This window comes from Belonocnema kinseyi, chromosome 2 (assembly GCF_010883055.1).
Source record: "Belonocnema kinseyi isolate 2016_QV_RU_SX_M_011 chromosome 2, B_treatae_v1, whole genome shotgun sequence".
Taxonomy (NCBI): domain Eukaryota; kingdom Metazoa; phylum Arthropoda; class Insecta; order Hymenoptera; family Cynipidae; genus Belonocnema; species Belonocnema kinseyi.
This window is the reverse complement of record NC_046658.1, coordinates 28,093,537-28,105,491: the sequence shown is the minus strand read 5'-3', so window position 1 is coordinate 28,105,491 and position 11,955 is coordinate 28,093,537.

Sequence of the window (11,955 nt, the reverse complement as noted above, 5' to 3'; positions counted from 1 at the left end):
TTCGTAACTTCAAATTTATACAAGTGTCAAAACAATATAGGTTATGTTGCATAGTAATTACAAATGAAAAAAGTGTTTAATTAATAATGAAATGAGACATGTGAACTGAGAAGTAAACGTCAATTTTTTTCTGTGCCAATAACATTATGGAATGTCTGCTGAGTGATAAATACTATAAAATAGTTATAATATTCTGCGCTTCCAGTGGGCGAAGAGTGAATTGTGTTTACCGCTTATTTACGGCATAAAAACAGGTATGTTATGAATAGACAGGATATGTTTTAAATAGAGTGAATGAAATGTTACATGCGTAAACTTTTAAATTGAAATTACCTACATTTACTTACAGCGATTAGGACAAACATTTGAATCTGAACATAACCTCGAAATAGTGACAGATCGGGCCGGCATGTTTATTATACTTTCGATTGGTTATTCTTTACCAAAGAAATGTTTTGTGGTTTTGTATGTTTATCACTGACAGTGCCGGCAGTAATAATTTAAATAAAAATTACTTATTAACAATTTAACAATCATTACTTATTAATCATTTTTATAAGTTAAACATTATTTCTGAATTTAAAATTTGATTACCATTGTTTTTTACACAGATCGATCCTATAGAGGAATACACATAAGGAAATGCAGATGGAATTAGTGCATTTCGGCTTGGTATATTTCAATAGACATTGTTGAAAAATCTTTATCTCCGGACCTTATCCCAAGCCTGGCGATTGATCAGCCAAAAATTAATAATCTAAGTCATTTTGATGGCAAAGCCGTATCAAAAAGATATCTCGAAGCAATCTAACTTGCCCGGAGTTTAATTGATACAATTTTTAGGAATTTTTTTATTATAGAAAATGTTTTCTCTGGACCTCATCTCAAAATTTGGTTTGATCAACCAATAAAATAAATTAAACACTTGGTCGTGATAGGATTGTTCCAGTAATAAATCTAGAAGAGAAATTTTAGGCCGATACTTACATTTCATTTTTTTTTAATTATTCTATTTTCGAACTTGCTATATCTGCATCTGATTTCCAAATTGGCATTTGTTCAGCACCTAAAATCAATTTTAAGCAATTTTGAGGGTATAAATCAAATTTTTCATTCAGAAATAATGTTTAACTTATTAAAATGATTAATAATTATTAATCACTTTAATAAGTTAAACCCACTGGAAGCGCAGAATATTATTACTATTTTATAGTATTTGTCACTCAGCAGACATTCCATTATGTTATTGACACAGAAAAAATTGACGTTTACTTCTCAGTTCACATGTCTCATTTCATCATTAATTAAACACTTTTATTATTTGCAATTACTATGTAACATAACCTATATTGTTTTGACACTTGCATCTATTTCAAGTTTCGAACGCAACTATGGATACTATGATAAATATGATCCGAAGATGCACGGAACTGACCGAATGGCCGATCCGAATGCAACTTTAAAGACGCGAAATATGAAAATACCCCTGTATAAGGGCTTCTCCCCTGCTATTGTGCAATTCGGGTATCATTCGATTCGCCATGTATGTAAGCCCGCGCGTGTTCACCCTGTATATACGTGCGCTAGATTTGACATTTTCTTCAAGATGAATAGTTTTAGGTGATAGCGATCTGTTGTTTTCCTTGTGTGATCTTCTGTTTCTTCTCTGCAGGTGGTCCCAGGTTGATTATCGCAGTTAAATTATGTTTCACTTATAAAGCTGTCATATTGAAGTATTACGTCATCGAGTGCAGTTGTAGTACAGCTCTTCTATTCTAATGCTCACTCGCTATCTTCTCGGGGTATATTTATATTGGTGCGGGCGCACCTTAGCTGTGCGGGTGGAGTCTTATTGTTTCAGGATTATATTTCACACATGGACCGGCCATTATGGCATGTTACCTCACGCCTGTAACTGTGCGGACGTGAGTCTCTTAGTGATAGATGTGTGCATGTAGTCAGCAATATTTATAGTTTTTTTATTTTATAGGTTCGAATAAAATAGAATGAGACAGACTAAAGCAGAAGAATTGTAGAAATGAAAGTTTGAAGTTGTGGAAAGAATGAAATGGCTTTTCCTATCCTCCCTCCTTTAATTTTCTCATCGTCCTCCATGAAAAATTGAAATTGTTGGTTTCTAGCCTTCATGCTGCTACATGTAGCGTTGACGATTAACGAAGACAAGCATTTCACTTTTATGTTATCGTTGTTTGAAGTGTTTTCGACTTTTCGGCCTTTTCTTCTTCCACAATATATTTTCAATATTATTATCATTATTGTGAACGTCAATGATGTCCGAAATTAATGTCCGTTTTAAGTGCGTTATTAAATCATTTATGGTTGTAAAATTTTTTCCATGAATGGAGTCTCTTGCCGCACCTTTTAATCGTGCTAAAACAGCCTTAAGATATTGTCTTTCACAATTTGTCGGCACGGATGATTCCCCATTTATAATATCTTGAATAAAGTGTCTTACGGGCATATTTTTTTCATCATAACTGAATTGAATTTTATTTGTATTATCAGGCATTTTGCTTTTGTTATTGATAGTTGCCTTCAATAAGAAGTAAATTAAAATTGAAGGTTAAAAGATTAATTATCTGCAATTGGTTTTAAATGTAAACTACGTGCTCAAAGTTTTTAAAAGTTTTCAGAAAAAGGTACGAGTTACTGGATGATTTCCCTAAATTATAATATCTTGGTCATAGCTCGCGTAATATTTCTGAAGGTCAAATAACTAAATTTTTAAATCCAAACTTTTGAGAGGGGTTTTATATTTTGAAAGATAAAATGTTTAAATATCGCGGAAATACGAGAAGTTTGTTGCGTATAATATGAATTGGCGGTGCTTCAAACCCTTCACTTACAAAGAGTAAAAACAAGGTTAATGCGGAGTATCTGTATTATAGTTTAATTACACTGGAGTTCACAATTTTTGAGAAACACAGATTTTAAGCATTCAATTTTTGTTTCATTTTGTAGTTTTTGAATTTTATATTCAGATTTGTTTAAATAAAATAAAGATTGCTATAGTTCACGTGGATTGTCTGACGATAATTACGCTTGATCACTGACTGACAGTTGCGTCCAGGTTAAGTAGAAAAAAGCGGTAAAGGTTAGACTGCATCAACTAATACATGACATAGCAACGAACTTTAGAATGAGAGATGGGACAACCGAATGTTCGGCTACGGTTAGAGATCCGTTATACAGCTATACCTGATGCAGTACTTTTTACTCTTAAGTTCTGTTCCGGTATCTTAATGTCACCGGATTATTTCGGCAACGGAAAATCCGTCCGGATTTTCCTGTCGAGCTACGAATCCGGTGGACTTCGGCGTCTGCTACCTGAATTCCTGCGACCCCTAAAAGGGTCAAATTTTATTGTTGGCCGTCGCAGTTTACTCAATATTTTGTATAAGCTCTGTAATTGCGGTGAAGGTCTGAAGGAGTGTTACGGTTTTTCTGATTTTCTCAACTTTGTATCACGCATTTTTCAAGATAATTTCTGAATTTAATATTTATAAATAAGGCGTAAGATTTTTAATAATTTTTCACTAGAAATTATTGACAAGTCATTAAATCATATAATAAATATATGCAAATGTAAAAAATATTCTCTAGGCATCAAAATTTATCTTATTAAGATAACTCTAATTGATTATTTGTAGTAAAAATAATATTAGTTTGAATTAAAAAATGAACGTGTATTATATAAATGAGAATGGGAATAAGGAAGTAAAGGATTCATGGTCAATATTCTTTTCTCTGAGAAAAATATATCTTTGACTGAAACAAAACATTTTGTTTGAATAATACCAATATCCAAGGTATCATATACATTAATTTTTCATTCAACAAAGAATTTGATGGATTTAACTAAATTTTATTTAAAATTGGAATCATATATTTGTTTAAATGAAACAAAATTTTCTGAATTTAAGTTTTGGTTCAATTTAGTCAAGTGTATTCAAACGAAAATTCTTCTCAGAGTCGTAGAAGCAATAAAATTGAGGACTTAAAAACTTTGGATAATTTGTAACGTTTATTGACATACATGCTTGTATTGATTTAGAGTTCCACCGGTCTGCGCATGTTCTCAAGCGTAATTTTTACACGAAGACTTAATTTATAATTATGCAATTTTTTATAACCAATCAAAACTCGTATACTTACTTTCTAACCTTGCTTTGAATTTCTCAGTAAATTCGTAACCAAACGCGATGCATTACTAAAAATTTATATACTGCCATACAAACTAAAAAGATACATAAGTGACATTGCCGCTTAGGTCGACTTTTTCATTGCCACGATTAAGAGAATCACGCTAAGCGGCAATGTCACTTACGTATCTTTTTAGTTTGTACGGCAGTATAAGCAAATTTATTTTTAGAAGCAATCTACAACAATCTAAATGTTAACTTTCCTGAAATTGAAGGTAGTGAAAATTGATGAGGCAAAACGTTTCATCGCTTATAACAAAGAGGATCAATATTCTATTCCTTTTTAGAAATAGAAAAACACAGAACTCGTCGCACCATTTTTAATACAATTGATTAAAGGATCACCTGTTATTATTTCGTTCACATCGATAATAGTATTAAGCGGCATTATAAACAATCATTTACATAAATATTTTTCAAAATTATTCACGCTGGTTCTATCTATAAATAGGTCAATCATAACATACTAAAATTGTGTGCAATATAAAAACATAGACCACTCTCAGTAACATTCACAACAATAATCGCTAGTCCTTTCTTGACAGAACGTGAATTGGTGTAGAAAGACAAATTTGATATATTACTGTTAAATAATTGTTAGCACTAATCTAATAAACCCGTGTACATACTCTCAAGTATCTAAATAGTAAACAGTGAAAAACAACATTTTCAGAATCCGTAAGAAAAATGCTTATTTTATTTAAACAAAACTTATTATATTTGAATTTAGTAACATGTTCTACTTTTTATTATTATTATTACACCATTAAGCCATTTCCCTTTCGGGGTAGGCGTGACTAACTCTTTACAAAAAATACATTTTGCTTGAAACATTTGTTTAAATCAAGCTAATGTCTTTAAAGAGATGTTTTGGCTTGTACTAAATAATATAATTATTTTCTCAATACCATTTTTCACACCATGTTTTTACACTACATTTGAAGTATCCTCTTGATAGTCCAGAGGCCAGCCCCATTTCCATCGGATCGGCAAGGTCCATTCCATTTTTTAAAATTCTTATGTAAAATGATCTCCTGATTCCAAAACTGTATAGCAAAACTCTGTCAGATGTGCATGTATAAAAATTGGGGTCATTGTTTAATTTACTTTAAACAAAACAGAACGTGCACGAATCTATAATTCGCACAATTAAATTTATATTTATCAACAGGTTCGCGAATATTACTTATGAGAGCACCATTTCGTAAGTATCTTTGAATTTTTAAAAGTATTAAAAAGAATGCTTCTAATATATCCCTTTGCTGTATGCCAGCATAAATTAACCGGGTACAAAAAACTCCATTTGGAGAAAAATTAGATCAGAGTTGAGTAACTAATTATGTTTTTCAAATTTGCAATTATAAGTGATGCAAGAACGCATTTCGAGTGATTAAAACATTTCACGTATTTCGATCCCCATATTTTACAATATTATAATAATGAAAACTAAATAATGATTAAACGCTGTTTCCTAATGTTTTAAAAACATTGAATGTTTTTCAAAAATGTATAAAAAGACAATGAATTAATTGAGCAATATTTTAAATCTTTTCAATCCATCCTCCCACCACTTAAGTAACTTTTGAATAACTGATAAAAATAAGTCATTCAAGTCCTAAAAATTTGAGTGCTTAATGTTTATGTGAAATGGTATATTAGAGTTTTGATTATAAATTATTAGCAATGTAATTTGATCTCTTATACCTTTTTCTATTTAAATTGCTGATTCCTTATTATATAGCAAAATTATTAACAATTATTTATTGTAAAATTAAGCTACAAGAAAGGCCTTTGATTTGATGTTTTGAAATTTTGGCGTGATATTCACGCATTTCAGGAATTTATTTGCTATACATGTGCCTGAGGAAATAAATGTGTTTTCGCGTAGAAATGTATCATCATTGTTCTCATTTTCATAATCGCTCTTGTTTTTTTTTGCTCATCGCTTTTTTTCTGATACAGGGGGGGGGGGGTATCTGTCTGAAGTAGATGCGCCCTACCAGTTTCAAATAGGATTGGCGCCACTGGGTATAAGTGAACCTTCCATAATTAAATTATAAGGACCGATACAATTGTTTCAACTTTAAGCGCCTTTCACTGCTTCTCCTTCTGGTAGAAACACAGGTTAAAAACTGACAATTTTTAAATATTACTGCGAATTCAGTCATATTAGATTTCGACAACGTAAAAACTAATCATTTTCTTTCTCATAGAATTAACATTTACCAAAATACAACTCTTTAAAGAACTGTTATTATTTTAAAAGTTTCATTGTGAGCTTTGTGATATTATACGTTGTTATGAAATTATTATGTTATTATGTAAATATAAATTACAAATAATGCACACACTTTTAAGCAATGTATATAATCACAAAGTTCACAATTAAACTTTTAAAATAATAACAGTTCTCTAAAAAGTTGTATTTTGGCATATGTTAATTCTGTGAGAAAGTAAATGATAAATTTTTACGTTTTCGAAATCTGTCATAAAGTATCAGTGTGCCCCCGTAACCCTTGTATAGCATCTATGCCTTTGGGTCTAGGAGCTACCTGCCATGTGCGCGCCTCGGCCTGCTGCAAAGTTTACTGCGTTACTAATAGTGGTTCTTTATATTTAAATTATGAAACGTTTACTTATACCACAATATTAGCACTGCTTCAAAGAATACAGATAAGTACACTAGTTTTCACATCTTTATCTCTTTTTTGGAAAAAATTACATCAACTCAAAGTGAATAAATTAAACAATCATCCCAATTTGCATAAATTTGAACAATTTAATGATCATTTCGGATAAACTTTTTTTATTAAGTATGTGAGTATAGTTTGTTGCAGAAATTTTTCATCCAATAGTAATTTGCTCAATGAAAAATTACTATTTGTTGTAACGTGATAAAATGACTTATAACAAAAGCTCTGTTACCTTGTAGATTATTAACTTTAGAGGAACAGTGCTCATTACAAAATTGTATATTTCAGTTGGTACTTTCAAAATATCCTTACTTTTTCCATTCGTGAAATACTTTTTTTTAATTATTGATAAAAGTATTTTTCATCACTTATTTTACACGTTAATTAATTTTGTAACAGTGCTCATTACAAAATTGTATATTTCAGTTGGTACTTTCAAAATATCCTTACTTTTTCCATTCGCGAAATACTTTTTTTTAATTATTGATAAAAGTATTTTTTATCACTTATTTTACACGTTAATTAATTTTGTGCAACAGATATTCGTCAGAGCGAAAAAACGCCGAAACAACTATTGTTTCTCATAAGCTTGTCTAACAAGAGGAGAAAAAAAGTTTCAAAAATGTAAAATATCAATGTTTAATGAAACGTTTATAAACAATGGAAATGGCGTTGGCGTCTGATTTTATTCACATTCTAACTTCGGTCCTCATACGTAAGAGTTGAAAATTTGTAATGTTTTTAACAAAATAAGATAAAAAAAAATGAATTTGTTGAAGTATTGGCAAAAAGGACTCGTTTTAATCTGGTTAAATAAAAGATTTCATGTTTCACAATTTGAGAAAAGCAATTCTTATTATTTTTAAATGTATTCAGTATACATTAAAACATCTTTAAGCTTGTCACCCTAGAATCAGTTTTTTTAAATGTTATTAGTGCTGTATGTTCCTATTTTTTTAAATTTCAACAGATTTAAAAGCAATACAATTTGTCATTTCCAGTTCACTTCCTTTAAATAGAAAAATAAATCAATTTTACGTAAAACATTCTTATTCTTAACTTAATAAAAAAGATATAATTTCTTTAAATAAATTCAAATAAATTTGCGTGTTTTAAGAAAACATCCAAAGTTTAAAAATTTCTCATCGTAATTTAAAAAGAATTGAGTTCGAGTTTTTATACAAATTTTTTTTTCACTTTACATCATTATTGAAAAGTATATATTTTTTCGTCCTGAATTTCTTTTAAGGAATTTCTATTGGAACAGAAAACCATTTCCATAAACCAAAGAAACTTTTTTTTTACTGAGAGCCAATGTATATTTTCCTATGATTCCAAGAAGTTTTCTTTAGATCCAAGAACATTTTTCCTGATTGTACAAGACACAAAACTATTTTTGTGATCATTTTCTGATTGCAATCATTTGTGACTGTAGAATAGGCCTAGCGTAGTTGGCATGAAAAATTTCTCCCGTTCGGATCACGTCTATATTGGCACCATATAATAAATCCTGCAAATCCTACTCTTAAAATTTCATTTTTTGTAGTTATGGAGGAAGAAGAAAAATACAAAAAGGTATTCCTCTCGTAAAGGAATGAACCTTTTTTTATTTGAAAACAGCAAATTTTTATATAGGTTGGTAATTGGTAAGGCGGAGAAAATCTCAAAAAGTTCCGACTTAAAAAAATAATAAAAATTTCGAAAAAAATTATTTTTTAACTAAACAAATTCATCATTCGCATTTGAGTTCAAGATTCAAATAAAATGTGTTGGTCTCACTGAGATGTGTTGGTTCCTTTCTCGCACTCCAAAATGTCCTGGGATCGCTGGTCCGATCCATTATACCTTCCCTAAAGTACAATTCGATTTCTTCTTCTGTTTTATCCTTTAGAAGAACTGGATGCATATTCGCTGCTGCCACAATTTCCATATAGCTGCTCTCCAACGAAGACATAGAAACAGAATGGCTGTCAACAGCTTCCTCTGATTCTGTTGCTATTTCTATGAGGTTGTTATTGTTATCTTCATTTGTTTGGTACAATTCCTTCACGCGACTTCTCAGCATATCGGTCACTATTTCTGGAGTCCCGCGAAAAAAGAAATATGATTTGAATCGAGGGTCCAATACAGTCGCTAATGAGAAGTGAGGTTTCGTCTCAAGCTCGCCCAGCTTTAAGTTAATTTCCATTTGCAGTCTAGACTGGAACCAAGATAAGCTGGGACTGCATTTTTTCTTTTCAATGCATTTCTGCACTGTCAATAAAGCTGGTATTATTTCTAAAACGTTGGATGTCCCTACAAACATATTCTTCACAGAGGCTTTCAAAGGCTGCACTATCTGCATGAGTCCTTCTACAATTTCCCACTGTGCACTTGATAGTGTTTTCTTCTGTCGTTCTCTGCACTCTCTGCAGCATATATGTCCAGGGTATTTTTTAGTTTAAAAAATAGATTTGCAGATTTGCAGAGAGTCATAAATGTAGAAAAACCTTCACTCATTATATCTTCTATTATCGAGTGAATATTGGCATCAATTTTAAAAAGATTGCTGCGATCGTCAGCGGACTTGTGCAAGTGAGGAGAGATAGACTCACATTCCTTTATCGTTTTCATCACATCACTGCATTCACTAAGTACATGGAAGAACACAGAATCGACAAGAGAAGGTAGCATAACTCGGTTGACGAGGCGGTAAGATTCTCAGTGGCTACGTTCTTTCTCGAGTCATTCTTTAAAATGAAATGAATGTACTTTTTGTCTAAATTGTACTCATTTTAAATTTCATCAAATTTTTCTGATACCCTTTCTTCCTGTTCAGAAAAAATGACAGGCATCAATGTAGCATAATTTTGCTCAAATTTTTCTCCTAACCAATGAAATGTCAGCAACATTATAGAATTATTTGAACCGTACTACTTTGTAATGTTCACAGACACAGCCACACACGTTATTTTAGCAATTTATGCCTTAAGTTTCCTGTTAACACTGTCACAGATATCGGGTATTATTTCACTGTAAAAAAACCTTTTTGTGGGATATTGTATTGTGGATTGGTGTTTCGCATAAAGCGAATAAATCTGGCTTTCTCCATGATGGCTGGGTCCTGATCTAAGACAATCATTTCCACAATTTCGTTGCTTAAGTGAAACGCTCGTGAATCATTTGCATCCCAATGATTGACTTTTCTAGTTGCCGATTGCTTCTCTGAACCTGCAATATCTATGCTGTTTTCAATTCAGTAATTTTTATGGTGGACTCTCAAGTGGGACATCAAAGAAGTCGTCAAAGCTCTTCTTCCTTTACCGTCACGAGACACTTCTTTATTGTCCGGACACAAAACGCACAAAGCCTTGGTCTCATCACTGCACTCTTGAAATACTCGCCACACTGAACTTCTTTTTTGGCTCATCTTTAAATTTTTTCCGCGCAATCAAAAAAGAAATTATAGTTGGATCTTGCAATTTGCAATCTATCGCCCACGATGCTAAGTGCTCCTAACTAACTCCAAGTTGCAAGTCAACTGACAACTGACACTTTAGGGCAGCGTGAATTTGAGTAGGATTTTAAAGTTCAAAGTGTGAAACAGACAATGTGTTCAGGGAGGGATGCAAATAAGGGAAAGTACTGTTGGTCATAGTTTGCGACCTATGAGACAGGTGCATAGCTGTGAACTTCCTCACGCCCACCAGGGGACATTTATTGCACTCGGCATTCTGGAAACAAAAGATTGATAGTAAATACTTCAAACAGATTACGATTACTTAGGTATTACTGTAATTGTACTGATTTTAGAAGTTTGAATAGGCTAAATGACGTCCAATCAGTTAGAAGACCCAAATTTCTCTTTAAGTACTCAAGAACCAAAGACTTAGGGCTGTATTCTACAACTCTAAATCTTAAATAATGGAAAGGGAAATAAGTCTTCGCAAATAAATTTAATTCTTTATGAGACGAAGCTAATAAAAGCTGACTGATATTGAAGCAAGGAAAGCTAAAAGTGCTACCGCTAACTGCTAAGTCCTCTTTTTGAGGAACATCATTTTATTGTAAAATTATACTATCTCCGTTTTTGAGCACCTATTTCATTGAAACATTAAGGTTGAGTCATTTTTTACGTTAAATACGTACTGCAAAATAAAACGGGTCGCTGGAGCTCAAATTAAGAAAAATTTCGTATTCCCAGACAGTAGGATTATAGTTAAAATTATTCATTCTATTAATTGTTAGTTGACTTTAAACAAAAAAGTAATAGAAAAAAGCTATTTTTTAAACGAACGTAAATATTCTGGCATTGTACAGAATTTACAAATTTTCCGGTGAAATTTGAGTAATTTTGTGAATAATTTACAAACAAAAATTCACGAGTTTTGAAAAACAAAAAATTCTAAGCTTGAATCGATTTCGAAAAGTTTAGAACAAAACGGAGACGAAGTTTAGAAGCTTTTAAAGAAATTTGAATGGTTTCAAGGACATAAATCAAATAAACAAGAAGAAATTCAGAATAATTTTTTATTTTACAAAATTAATTCGAAGAGATACTTGAAAAATAATTATTTTCAAAGATTTTCAGAATTTTTTGAAAAAAATCTAAAATATGTTAAGATTTTTTGTTTAATTTATTAGAATTTGACAAACATTTCACAAAAATTTATAAAATATTTTCATTTCTATTTTATTTTTACTATTTTTTTTAGTTCTAAATAACTTTTAGCTTCACTCGAAATTTTCCTACTATTTTGTAAAAGCCGGTAGGAGATAAAAACTTCTTCTAAATTTTCTAGATATTTTCCGGGACTTCAGGAATCTTAAAAAAACTTGAATTTTCTTAAGTAACTTAGGAAACTGATATTCACATTTCACATATAGTTATAAAGGAGCTCACAATACCTATTTCCTGATTCGCATATCTCGTTATCTGACTTTAGTTTAAATTAAAGTGTTCATAATCATTTATAAAATAAATTGTTATTCTCAATTTGCATTCTGTATCAGATATCATTTTTTCCCTAAAATCGAAAAAGTATACGCAAGCACAGAGC